General features: G+C 40.6%; 1 long non-coding RNA gene across 1 annotated transcript in view; it reads right to left on the reverse strand.

Moving 5' to 3' along the window:
- The window catches only part of LOC139434062 (uncharacterized), a 100,506-nt gene extending 96,361 nt beyond the window's left edge, over window positions 1-4,145 (reverse strand). The window contains exon 1 of the long non-coding RNA XR_011643472.1: window positions 4,064-4,145. This is a non-coding gene — a long non-coding RNA (uncharacterized lncRNA). The remainder of the gene's footprint in view (window positions 1-4,063) is intronic.
- Between the last annotated feature and the right edge of the window lie 9,260 nt (window positions 4,146-13,405).

Below are 13,405 nucleotides of genomic sequence, written 5' to 3' on the forward strand. Positions count from 1 at the left end.
TTAGCAGTAACATTATAGCTGTGAATGTAGCTAAATAGCTGTGCCAGGCCTAAATATAATTGGAGAACTTTGATTGGACAATCTCCTTTCATAGCAGGGGAAGGGCTTTAGAGGTCCCATATTACACTGTTTTTCATCAATATATTATAGGTCTCAGATATATACAAAACATGTCTCTGAAGTATTTGGCTCCAAATACCAAACAGATCATTGCAGCATCCCATAATCCACTCTGTTTCAGCCCTGTTTCAAAAGTGCTGATTCACTGGCCGTTTCTCAATGTTGAGTATACCTGCTGCAGAGCCACTATTTCAAGTATACTACGTCATCGAGTGAGACATTGAGAAACGGCCCCTGTCTGTTACTTTAGATGAAAATAAGGAACCACTCCCCACGCCCCTCTGAGAGATATTTGGTTGAAAAGAACACAATGTGCTCTAGGTCTAGGAGGAGATTCAGGCAGTGTTTACATGAGAACGAAACGTGTTGTATCTGCTACATTCACACGAGGCCGTACGGAACCGGACCCCGCAAACGATAACGGGTCCGAAGGTGGATAGATCTGCAAACGGAACACTCTGGGGGGCCAAACGGCTCATTGTTTACACGCCCTATACGATAATTTCCTGATAACGATGAAGCCATAGCCCCACCTCTGCTGCTCACTGCTGTAGCATGGTCAGTAGCTACTGTCAGTACCATGCTTCAGATGTTAGTGCAAAAATCTACAGCTCCTCTACCACAACCATCAGCAACAAGTGGACATGGAGAATTACGTGTTGCTAAATCTACCGCGGGGCATAAACAGAAGGGCAACCATGCTCGGGGGTCTTCTTCGCTGCTTTTGGTGTATTTTGTGCCGGCAGTAAAGCGCCACTTACAGGCCCAGCATATGTACTACAGCGTTTCCAGTGGTATCGTGTGAATGGACACTTTAAATGAGCCGAATGCGTGTGAACGGAAGACTTTTTTGATAACGAATTCAGTCCGTTTGCGTTTGCGCTCCGGTGTAAATGGGGTCTCAGGTGATAAGGTGTGGGGGGGGGGGGTGATTGGCTAATGGTTACACAAGGCAAAAAATCGTTATGACATCATAAAGTGGCCAAAATTTGATCAGCTCATTTGAAGACAGGATTTTATATAAATGGATCAGGACAAAAAGAGAGATAATCTTTTTTCCTGAAACTTTCAGAATCTCTTGACGCAGAGGGGACACATGTTTATGTATAAAATACATGAAAAAAGTGGATTTTACACAATAGGTCGCCTTTAAAGTTTTTATTTAGGATATTATTTGATCTAAGGTAAAGGAAAAAAAAGGTTAGAGAAGTAGAGAACTGTCCAATTGAAGTAGTGTTTTTAACTCAACCTTTTACTGCCTTTAATGAGTTTGGTGGCTATCCAAGCCTCAATTTATTTATTATCTTGTTTAACAGCCAATCAATACACCATGAGATGATTCACCCGGCTTCAAAGCAGTGACCCTACCACGCTGACAGAGCCACAGCCAAAACTGGCTCAACATCATTAAAGAGATGACGGTGGAGGCGAGAGACAGAGTGACAGGCCTGTCAGACCTCCACCTTGCTTCAAATTGGGCACCTGCTGCGCACTTGCGTCAAAGGCCATCGGCAACAAAGAAGTTCGTTACCAAGTTGTCAAGGTTGATTTGAACTTTCCTAATAAGCTTCTACTTTTATCCAACCCTCATCCACCTCTGTCTATCATGCTGCACAAGTTCTTCTCATCAAACTACTTCTCTCTATCCCCTCCATCTGTGTCCTCCTCCTTCCTGTATGCCACAAACCAACGCACTGCCCATCTGCCTATATCAAACCAGTTGCTACCATCCATCACCATTTAAAAACCATTGGCTGCATTTCCACTTCCTGCTGTTATTGAGGAGTCCGAGATACATCCTGCCAACATGTATCTATTAAAACTTCATTAGGCCTTGTCTCTCCGATGCCCTGTCTGCTATGGCTGGATCTTCTGTGGCACTGAAACCACATTAAGATCCAACTGAAGGAGATATTAATGTTTCCCCGTTTCATGATGTCCATTAAAACTAGAGCTTGTGTGTGCCCAAGTACTACAGCCATGGTGGACCACAACTAAGTGATGCATTAGAACAAAACAGGATAGAGAATTTGTTGGATAATATCAAAAAGTGAGAAACTGTGAGAAACTAATTAACTTTCAACAGGCCTTTGAATTGGAACTCGAATCTCTGTTTTTACTTGTCTTTGTCTACGAACACATTGGACACATTGGACACATTGCGTAGTTGCGACCTGTATATTTGACTTTTTTAAATATTTGTATATTTCCCAAATATGTTTTTTCACAAGTCTAGGGGAAACCTGGTCTTGCAGCAACACAAAAGGTACAAGAAAAGGTCAAACAAATGTAATAATATCTACATGATAGGCAGTGACAATGTCTCACTAATATACTACTTGTAAGACACCTAAAGATCCCTCTACTATTTAAAGAAAGCAAAGATTAGTAGGGATGCACGATATTGGTTTTTTTAAACCGATACCGATACCGATAACTTCCTGCTTCTCAAGACCGATACCGATAACCGATAATAAAAAAAATGTTACGCCACTAATTATTTTAACGCATTTTTTTTTCCTTGGCCGCCCCGTAGTTTCAGAGCGCATCGAGTTTAAAATACCATCTACAAGCTGATGCTGACAGCCCCGCTCCTGCCGCCCGCTTGTGGCAGACCACACTTCCACGCTCACCGGCAGGCACCGACTGGCCATCTGGAGGACCGGGAGGGTGTGTGTATGTGTGGCCCGAGCGAGCGAGAGAGAGACCTTACGTGCATTGTTGTTGTTAGCATCTGGTGCTAGCTAGCTGCGCTAACGGATATAAGGAGCTGTTTAAATGAAAACAGAGGAGCGACATTTCAACACAACTGCGCTGAGCACTTAACTTTATGCAGGAAGCCAGACAGTAGGACATTGTACAAAAAGTCAGCACACTCAGCACGGATAGTGCGCAACATGATTGCAGCGTCCAGGCAGCTCCGGTTCGAGCATATGAGTTGCACATAGCTCCACGCTACTCGTGGGCTTGACCCTCGTCTTAGCCATGGCTTGTCTTCTGCTAGCCAACGCTCGTTGAAACTGCAACCTCCTGGCACACAGTCATCTATCACTCTCATCAGAATGCCCAGGTCACACGTAACACAAACACTTGCAGGTCGCACGCATAGCGCGGGAAGGCCGCAGCGGAGCTGTTTTATGTAGAAGCGAAGCAATTATTTTCTTTTAATCTAAAAAGCGAACTATTCAGTCAGACAGCAATTTATTGTAAAAGTAAAGCATTTACATTTTCAAGCACTTTATCTCAATTTCAAGCACCATTACCAAAATTCAAGCACTTTCCCAACCTTGAAAACACCACGTCAAATTTCAAGCATTTTCAAGGATTTCAAGCACCCGTACGAACCCTGAAAAACACATCCTCCATGACGCAGCAGCAATTAATATTAAAATCATAAAAATGCAATGCTTGAGTGTACTGAATGTAGTTATGATAAAATGACACAATAGCAGCAGTAAAGATGTAATTGATTTGTCGGTTCTGAAGAATAGTAAAGCAAGCGGTCACATAAACCCATGGCTTTCAGTTTAAATATCTCCCTAATGCTCTGATGAATATGAAATGTGTGGAGAACATGTGACAAAGCTATACAAAACTCCCCATGAAACCAATATTACAGGAATATAATTATGTGAATGTGCTGTGTGCAGTCATGCTTACAGCCCTAAAGCCAATGTATGAAATTATTTTCTGTAACAGACCATAACAAAACACAAGGAACAAGCAGAAAAGCAACTGGGACATGTGCACAAAACAATTCAACCCCAAATATGTTAAACACTGGTCACCCATATGTAAATCAACAGCTTGTAGGTCTTGGCATAGTTCCAAACACCAACCAAAAGAAAATTATGTCAGTCAGCCACTTCAAGATATTCATTTAAAATACTAGTTTGAAATACCAATAGCAAGCACAAGCAGCTAATAACTTAATAAAGCGTACCTTAGTGAAGTGAAGCAGTGAGGACAGGAACGCTGTTTACGACGACTTCCGGTATAACCAGGTAGATAAATGCTGAGTCCTTTCATCATTCGATGACAGATAGTGATGTAAAATCCAAGTTTTCTTTCTTCAAGTTCCCTAGTCACGAAAAACAGCCAGGACGGAGGGCCCAGTGGGCGAGAGCTTGCGCTCGCGTCGATGCCATCACTCACAAGCCGTGGAAACCCAAGGACACCGTACAATGTGTGTACATCTGCTCGGCACACTTCATTTCTGGTAAATTGAAGTTGTATTTCAGAACAACTACTATGTTTATGATTAATCTGATGTCCGCCGCTAGCCCGGACTGGACCAAACCAGTGTTTACCTTCCTCTACAGCAGAATCATAGCATGGTAGCATAACATCATGGTTGCTCTTATCTGTTTTTCAGGGCAGCCTTCCAAGGAGCTCGGCCATCCAGATTACATCCCGACCAAATTTGCTACGCCTGGGAAACTACCAACAGCTGACAAGTGTCAGAAACTGAGAAGGTTTGCGAAAAATTCATGTATATACTGATGATATGCCTGGCCTAAATCGAACACTGTAATACTGTTGTGATAGATGTGAAGTATACAATTTTACAATAACATACCAGCTGTGGGTAGGTGTTAGTTATCACCCCTGGTAGGGCTGTGCAATTAATTGTATTTTATATAAATGATATATATAAATATAAATGTATCATTTATTTAATTTATGTTTGTATTGGTTTTTCAGTTGAATTATACGTTCATTCATTTGTTCATTTGTTTTAAAGTTCAATAAATAGATTTTTTTCTAAGTTAATGAATAATCGTATTTAATAATCGTGATATCAATTATTGACCCAAATAATCGTGATTATGATTTTTGCCATAATCGCACCACCCTAACCCCTGGTATATGTAATGTTTGTGTGTATTAGGTTCTCGAATGCTATGTCTCGTCATGGCAAGAAGATGCTTGGCAAAGCAAATGGGCCCTCAAAAAAGAAGTGCAGAGTAGCTTACTCCCTGTTGGAGTGCAGGACACATCCCTTGCATCCTCCGAACCTCCACAGCATCAACCTACTCCTGATTCGCCTCAACCGTCGACCAGTTCAGTGTCTCCACCTTCCGTGCCTCAACAGATAGTCTTTGATGAGATCTCTGCACTCAGGGCGGAAAGAGATGCTGCTTTTGCTGAGCGGGACTATGCTAGGGCCACCCTCAACTCTGTCCGGCTGTCTTCGAACACTGTTGCTCACAACAATGAGAAGTGTCAGTATTACACCGGACTAACTTGGCCCATTTTTCTAGCCACTTTTCAATTCTTGCTAGTTTCGATGATATGCAAAGGTACCCCATCCATCCCCTACATTGATCAGTTTTTTTATATGATAGTGAAGTTGAAACATGGCATGAAGTTTGAGTATTTGGCAGACCAGGTAGGCATCCCTCAGAGCACGCTCATAGATCATTTTTGGAAGTGGATGGATGTAGCCTTTGTGAAACTGAAGCGTGTTGTTAGTTGGCCAGAGAGGGAGCGCATATTTTCTAATATGCCACCTGCATTCAAGGCTCTCTGTACCCTAGACTGACTTGTATCATAGATTGTTTTGAAGTGTTCATTGAATCTCCAGGGAACCTTAAAGCTTGTGCCCAAGTCTGGTCAAATTATAAGCGTCACACCACTATGAAGTTTCTTATTGGATGTAACCCACTTGGTGCCATTTGTTTTCTGTCTGATGCCTGGGGTGGGAGGGTGAGCGATGTGGAAATAGTACATCAAAGCGGATTCTTGACTAAATGGGACCATCACCCGGGTGACCAAGTTCTAGCGGATAGGGGGTTTACAATGAAGGAAGAGTTTGCGGGTATTGCTGGTGTAGAGCTGCTCACACCAGCATTCACTAAAGGGCAGAGTCAATTACCAGCCAAAGATCTTGAATCCTCTAGGAAATTGTCATCGGTGAGAATTCATATTGAGCGTGTGATTGGCCTAATGAAAAATCGTTTTGTTATTTTGCAAGGCACTTTGCCGATTCGACATATTAAATCTAAACAATGACCCTGCTTGTTGCCATGTTCAGTTTGCTTAGTACCCAGTTCCAACTTTCTGAACAACAGCTCAGGACGAATATGTCCCTCCCAAAATGCTGTTAAAACAGGCACAGAAGTTAGGGTGTACTCCTTGTCAGGGAAAACTGTGCATACATGACCCCCAGTGGGCAGCCACACAAGGAAGTCGCAATAGCTTGCACCAGTCACATACATTTGATGTTGCGTTTGCGTGTAGTACTGGTGTGACTCCTTGAGCTCGAGATTCTGGTCTAGACAACTGTCTTTCTCCTTGCTCATTTCTTCTACACTCATCTCACGAAATTTAAATGGGCACTTTATCTCCAACACGCCCATCCCATGACACGAGCATGCCAGCATGGCATCTGGAGAGGCAGCGAGAAAAGGCTGCTCCCTTTTGATGAGGAGTCCACAGTTGTTGACTTTGAGATCACTGTGCACTGAAGAGATGGCCCCGTCAGCATACTGCTGCCTGGCAACTTGTTCATGTTCGTTCCCCCACACAATTGCAGTCGTCTTCAAGTTTGATGGCCTGTCACAACATATGGATTTTATGAGGTACTGTGACGGCTTTGTAGTGCTGGTGCGAAGAACAGAGTGGGGAAACGGATGAGATGATTCGACCAGCCCTCTGCTCGTACCACACCAAAGACTTGGACTGCAGCTTGGTGACATTACCAATATGCTCCACATCTTTGTGGTCAAGTTTCATAGTTTGTGTGGCAGCACTGTACACCTCATCAAGGGAATTGAAACCCTCCACACCTCTGTAAAGGGACCGCAGCCCTGGAGGGACTTTCTGTGAGGGTACAACAGCTTTCTTTGGGGCGAAGTTTGAAGAAGTCGAGCCGAAGAGGCTGAGCCCAACTGGCATGACTGGGTTGGAGGCAGCAAGAAGGGACACAAGGAAGTCTTCAAATACATCAGAGGAGACGGGTTGGGGGTCTGCTCGACGAGCTGGCGCGTTATTGGCAACCACCTTCTCTTTGGGCTTATCACCATAAAAGTTGATGTCGGCCACTCGAGCTGGTTGCACACCTTTCATGCTCGCCTCGTTCCATGTGCAGAGAACATCAGTGCAGGCAGGATCTCTTGCTCCGCCGACTCTGACGATCATCTCCACCTTGTAGAGCAGACCTCCAATATGGGAGCATGACTCACCAAGCCTATAAACACACATAAATCAACAGATAAATTATTATTATTATTAACGTAAAAGTTCAACAAACTACAAGTCAATATTCTGGCATTGTTTTCTGTGAGAAAGACATATATATATCCTTTATTTAACCAGGTAAAAAACTCATTGAGATTAAAATCTCTTTTCCAAGAGTGACCTGGCCAAGAAGGGCAGCATGTACAAAGTTACAACATATAAAACACAGACATGAAAGGCAGACAAATACAGCTGTAAAACACAAATAAAATGGCACATTAGCCAGTCAATATGCGAAGTAAAACAAACTATTAAAATCATTCAAAAACTGGCAACATTTAAAACATCCACCAAAGGTGAAATGTTTTCATATTTCCAATGATGCCTATGTAATTTAATTGTTTTCAAAAAACAATATACAACCAGAATATGTTCATAGTAAACATTTAGTTTCTACATACTGGAATCTACATACCCAGCTTTGCAGTCACAGTGAGCAGCAACCACATCGCCACGCTGGGTAACGGCTGCCCATGGATAATGCGGCGGTTCATTAACACGGAATGACGGTGTCACGTCAGCTCTCAGGACAGTGAGGGTTGTGTCATCAGGAATGATATGCCTCACTGTCTGCACCCAACCAGATTCCAGCAGCTTGTAGGAGTCTAGTGCTTTGTAGTTTTTCATCGCTTCTCTAGTGTGGACACCTTGTTGAAACACAAAGGTAAAACATACACTGTCACCTTATAATTAAACATCAAACATAGTAGGATATACTACCTTTGATTTGACAGCTGGTAAGCATCAATGTAAGGCTTAACACAGTGACAATAGCTACAATGCTGGTAGTACCAAATTATATCAATGGCCAATGATGAGGTTATGTTTACAGGCCCTAGACTAGTCAGAATACCTTTATTAGTCTCTCAGAGGGGACATTTGCATCGTTACAGCAGGAAAGAGCCACAGACAGCTTAATGTTACCTATGTTAAGAAAAAAGCACTAAGTTATGATATAATAAAATATACTTTCCAAATTAAAAATCCTGTAACAGTCTTGGTGTTGCTAAGCTTCCTGTAGCCTACTGAATATCATAGTCTATTGCCTTATTCAATATCTAGTCAACTCTAAAATACCACATATATGCAATGGCATGATAATATTATTGTGACAAGTGGGGTATTCACCTGGTGTTTCTTAAGTAACAAAATAAGGTTCCTTGTATGCTAGCTTACTTGTGTTGTGAAATGCTATATTCTCGTTAAAAGTGTTTAAATGACAGATACAAATGTTAGCTTAATTAGGCCCATTCCCAAACCGCCCCCTACACCCTACCCCTCCGTTTGCGCGTTCACGCGGAGGGTCCGCCATATTGAAGGCTGTTCCAAAGCAACGAGTGTGGAGGGGGAGTGGGCTATCAAGCCCTCAAACAGCGAGTCTGCAGCGGTGCTGACTTGAGACCGGTCTCGACCTGACCGGAGTCACGCTGTGTGTGTCCGTCAGGAAACACGCTGTTTACAAGTAGTTCCAGCAAACATCCACTGATAAATTGCGATGTTAACAACCTCATGATAACCTCATGTTTTTAACTTAGGATCATACCTGTGTTTAGTCTAGAAAAAGGTAAATGTGTACATTTTATTATAAAGTTGTGTATATTTACAGACCGTTGCAAAAACTAAGAAGGTTTAAAACTAAAAGAGCTTTGAAACACAATGAAAGATGTTTGGAGTTTTATTTGAGTTATTCATTTAAACTTTTTGTCTAAGAGATGCTGATTTGAAACCGTTGTTACATACAGTTACGGCATTTCCTGTTTCTGCCGGAGAGAGGGGAGGCCGTCCCAAAGCTTGCTGCTGTATTTACTCCCTCCATCTGACAGGAGGGAGCCTCGTTGAGCTGCGAGTGTGCCTACAGACGGAGTTCACTCCATCACGGAGGGGTCGAGGGAGTGGTTTGGGATTGGGCCTTAATTCAAAGGAGAAGGCGAGGCATAGGTGTTTTCTAATTGCAGCCAGGTGCGCGAAATTAAGTGTGTTACTATGGTGAAGGCATGCATGACGATGAGAGGCGTTCCTCACGTAGCATGATAACAACTTAAATAAAACTATACAATACTGTGAAAATACTTAACACAAGTAAAAGTCCTGCATTCAATACCTTACTTTATTATTATAAGTCTATACATTGTTGTAAACATTTTCTGCAGTAAAATGTTCCCTGTCCATGTTCTAGACTTGTAGGCTGCATGATGTTTTTTATTAGAGGAACAAGTATCACAGCACCGACGGGTGAAAAATAGTGTTTTGGTAACACGGGGTGTTCAGGTAACACTTAAAGACTTTGTTATGGAACGCAAAGCAGAGTAGGGGGCTAGTACACCCTCCTGAGGGTCCGATTGTGGATGTCATGCGAGCATAACATGGTGAAAACAATCAGTCTAAATTAACAATCGGGACGGAAATGTTCGGATTTCCAAAGGGAGGTTCTGTGAATAAATAAAAAATCAAGAACCGAAATAATTGAACTATTCATATCTAAGACTGCACTGTAACTTTTATCTTTTAATGTTTATTTTATTAGCTTTTCTTTTTAATGACTGATTTTAAATGCCATTTTCTTAATGTCTTTCATTTTTCATTTTTCTTTTAATGTTTCTTTTATCTTTTACTGTATTTAAATGCCTTTATCTGAATGTCTTTCATTTTTGTAAAGCACCTTGAATTGCCTGGTGCTGAAAGGTGCTATATAAATAAACTTGTCTTGACTTGCCTTGCCTTAGTTGTAATATTAAAAGTAGTGTTTATAATGGCAGTGAGTTTGATAGATAATGTGTCTGGTGGAAGATGACGGCAGGATGGTGTGCAATACTTCCAGGACGGTCTCATGCTCTTGTGGGAAACAGTCCCAGGAGTGGCGTCTAATGGAGATCGAAAGTGATCCATTTAAAATTAATAAAGGCACATTATGGAACAAATAACCATAGGGATTCATCCATCCAAATATTTTATTTAATCATGCAATCATTAAACAAATTATTCATGTTTAAACACATCCTTCTCATCAGCAAAATAAAATAGTTTTATTGCACGTCATTTATTTCACAATGCCTTCTTTCTGTCGGTTTTCATTTCACAATGCCATTTTCCCCACTTAACATTTTCTTTCATCACTAAGTCTTTGCCCATTTTTACAAAGAGCATTTACTTTTGTGGCAACTTTCTTAGACATCAGTAAGTGCTTCACAATAAAAGACAAAAGCAGTAAGTGCTTAAATAAGACAATTACTAAAATGCCAAAAGATGAAGAAGGAAATGTAATGTAACAATAATAAGCAGTGTTTTCAAAAATATTATTTTTATTTCACACTTTTATAACATATTTGTATCAAACATGTTTATTTGGTGTAGATCAAAGTGTAGAGGTGATTTAGATATCTTAAAAGTAGTCAATGAAGTAAAAACTGTGTATTTCAAAGTTTCAAATTGCGATATCTTAATCCTTGTTAGCTTATTCTTTTCTGTTTGCCAACTTTATATGTATCTGTGACTCTCCGTCCATCAGGGACTTACAGAGAGACGCATGTGTTTGGTATCAGCAGATAAAGCCTGGCTGGACTCCCTTTAATTAATGAGGATGGGTCAAATTCAGAGGACAAGTTTTTCCCAGGAGGATTAGTAGTTTACAGCAGAAAAAAACAAGGGTAAACAGAACTTAGTTTAAAGTTTTTTTATATCCTCTTGGGTCAAAGCACCAAAAAAGGAAAGTGTGGAAATTCAGCATAATTTATTTTCAGCAAAATAACAAGCTTACTCTTGGGAAAAAATAAAGGGTTGTGTTTTTTGGCAGAATTCAAATGTCACCATGTACTGTTTTCTTAATGGCAGAAACTGGTGTTGGAATTTTTTTTTTATCATTTAAAAGATAACATAAAATAGCCTGACCCAGTCTGTGACCTTTTTGGTTTAAAACCAAAGGTAACCTGTGCATCCCTACCAAACAGTGCCCGTGTGGTTATAGCCTTTTCTACGATTCTTGTATGACGTTTGGTTCTTTTAAAATTTAATTTCTTTGTCCCCTTTCATTAATTTAATAATGGAAAATACTGTATTTACTGTTAAAGTACTCTGTATCTTGTAACTCAATGGGTGGTGGGTGGGAGAGTGGTGGGATGGAAATGGAGATTTTGATTTGTCAGCATGTGTATTTATCGTTACTTGAATTGGAACCAAGTGTACATACATGTGTATCACTTGCTTTTGTAAAAAAAACGGAGAAAATCAATAACGATAACATAAATTACATGTTTAAGGATATTATTACATTCAAAATAGTAAGGTCTTTGTTTACATTAAAAGAAGATTTAGTTAAAGATGTTCAAATATCTCATAATATGATCAAATACAATCTAGAAATAACCGCTTTCTTCCAACAAGAGCATAATATATTTTGTGAATACCTGTAAAAACCCACAAGACATCTTATCATAGATTTATTTAAATGAGTAAATGCTGATTTCCCTCCTGCGGTTTTAACACACCTTCTCCTCTGCCTCCTGCTCCACTATAAGTTCATTTCAAACATAATCATAACCACTTAATGATTCTTCAGTTAAGCGGCACACACAAAATGCTTGTTCTTTTTTTAACGCCAATGCACAATGAGCAGAAAGCAATGAAATAGGCATAATGTCTTTGCTCTGAAAAGTGGTTATAATACATTTCTCAAGTACGTGATGGGGAACCCAAACCAATAAAGTAGGGTGATGTTTGATCTCTGGAAGCAAGGAGAGTTCAACAAAAAGCTGAGTTGCCTCACAGTGTGTTCACCTATCTTTGTTGTGTGGTGCACATGAAGGACATTTAAGTTATTTTAACCTCAATTTATCTTATGCTGCATTTCAACTGCAGGATATACGGTATGCCACAGGATGAACTCAACTCAACTCGTTATTGTGTTATGGTTTTCCATTTGTAAAAGTTGTGGATAACGCCTGGTTCTGTTTTTTGTACTTCCTCCAAGCGATCTGAACCGATACTAGAAGTATGGAGTGATTATAAAAGGGTCAATATAGCAATCACAATTTTTGTATCTGCTCGACCCAGACTTTTAAAAAATGTGAGATTATGTCACTGGAGCTTCATACAGCGTCACTATGATGATGGTCAGCTAAGAATCCTGTCTACACTGAGGGTAATATCTGCATAGGAAGACAACATGGAGAAGAAACTGGTCAATTTCGATACTTGTTTTTTCATGTCAAAGTAGTCCTCCATTGCTATATATGTACGTTTCTTTGAATTTACCCCAACTGTGACTTCAGCTGTGAAATGTACACACAAATATTTATGGACACTGACAGCTGAATCCTCAGTGACGCTGCTTTGTTAGCTCTGCTCCCCGTTTCATCCACAGAGAGATGCATCTGTTCGGTGTGACAAGTTAGGCAGACATTACTCATGTTTCCTGTCAACATTTTGGATGGACTCCAGTGGGTTTGCAGAGGGACATCATTTGTTGTTTTCCAGAACAAGCAGTCTGTTTAAGAGAAATGTGGTCACCCTTGATGATAAAATATACTGACAGTATCCTCAAAAGAGATATTAATGGTTTCTATATAACTCAGTCCTTGCTTAATAGGCTTTATAACTTATTTCTGTCCAGTAACTGTCTTGAGAATGTTGAAAATACAGAGGCAAAATGGTGTGCTAATGAAGGAAGAAGAAGGTGAACTTGTCGTTGGAGCAGAACAGGTTTAATCCCTCAATTGTTTTCCTGAAATGTATCCTTGTTTGTTCCGAGGGATTAGAAACCGGTGACAGGCTAAACTGTGACCTTTGAGCTGATATGTATACAGTGGCTAAAAGACATTAATCTCCCTTGACTTTCACTCACGCTGTTGTGTGTCCTAAAGATCATCCCAAATGCATGTCACAGCCACACAAATGTTGGCATATACTGTTCACACATTGGGATTTATCCAGTTTGTTTCAATGTTCTGGGGATTCACACATCCTTCCCTTGATTGATTAAGGGTGCACGTTTAAAGTCACATATATTCACGGAAGTAAATCTGAACAAAACAGGCAAGATAAGTATAAT

This window comes from Pseudochaenichthys georgianus, chromosome 6, assembly GCF_902827115.2.
Source record: "Pseudochaenichthys georgianus chromosome 6, fPseGeo1.2, whole genome shotgun sequence".
Classification (NCBI taxonomy): Eukaryota; Metazoa; Chordata; class Actinopteri; order Perciformes; family Channichthyidae; genus Pseudochaenichthys; species Pseudochaenichthys georgianus.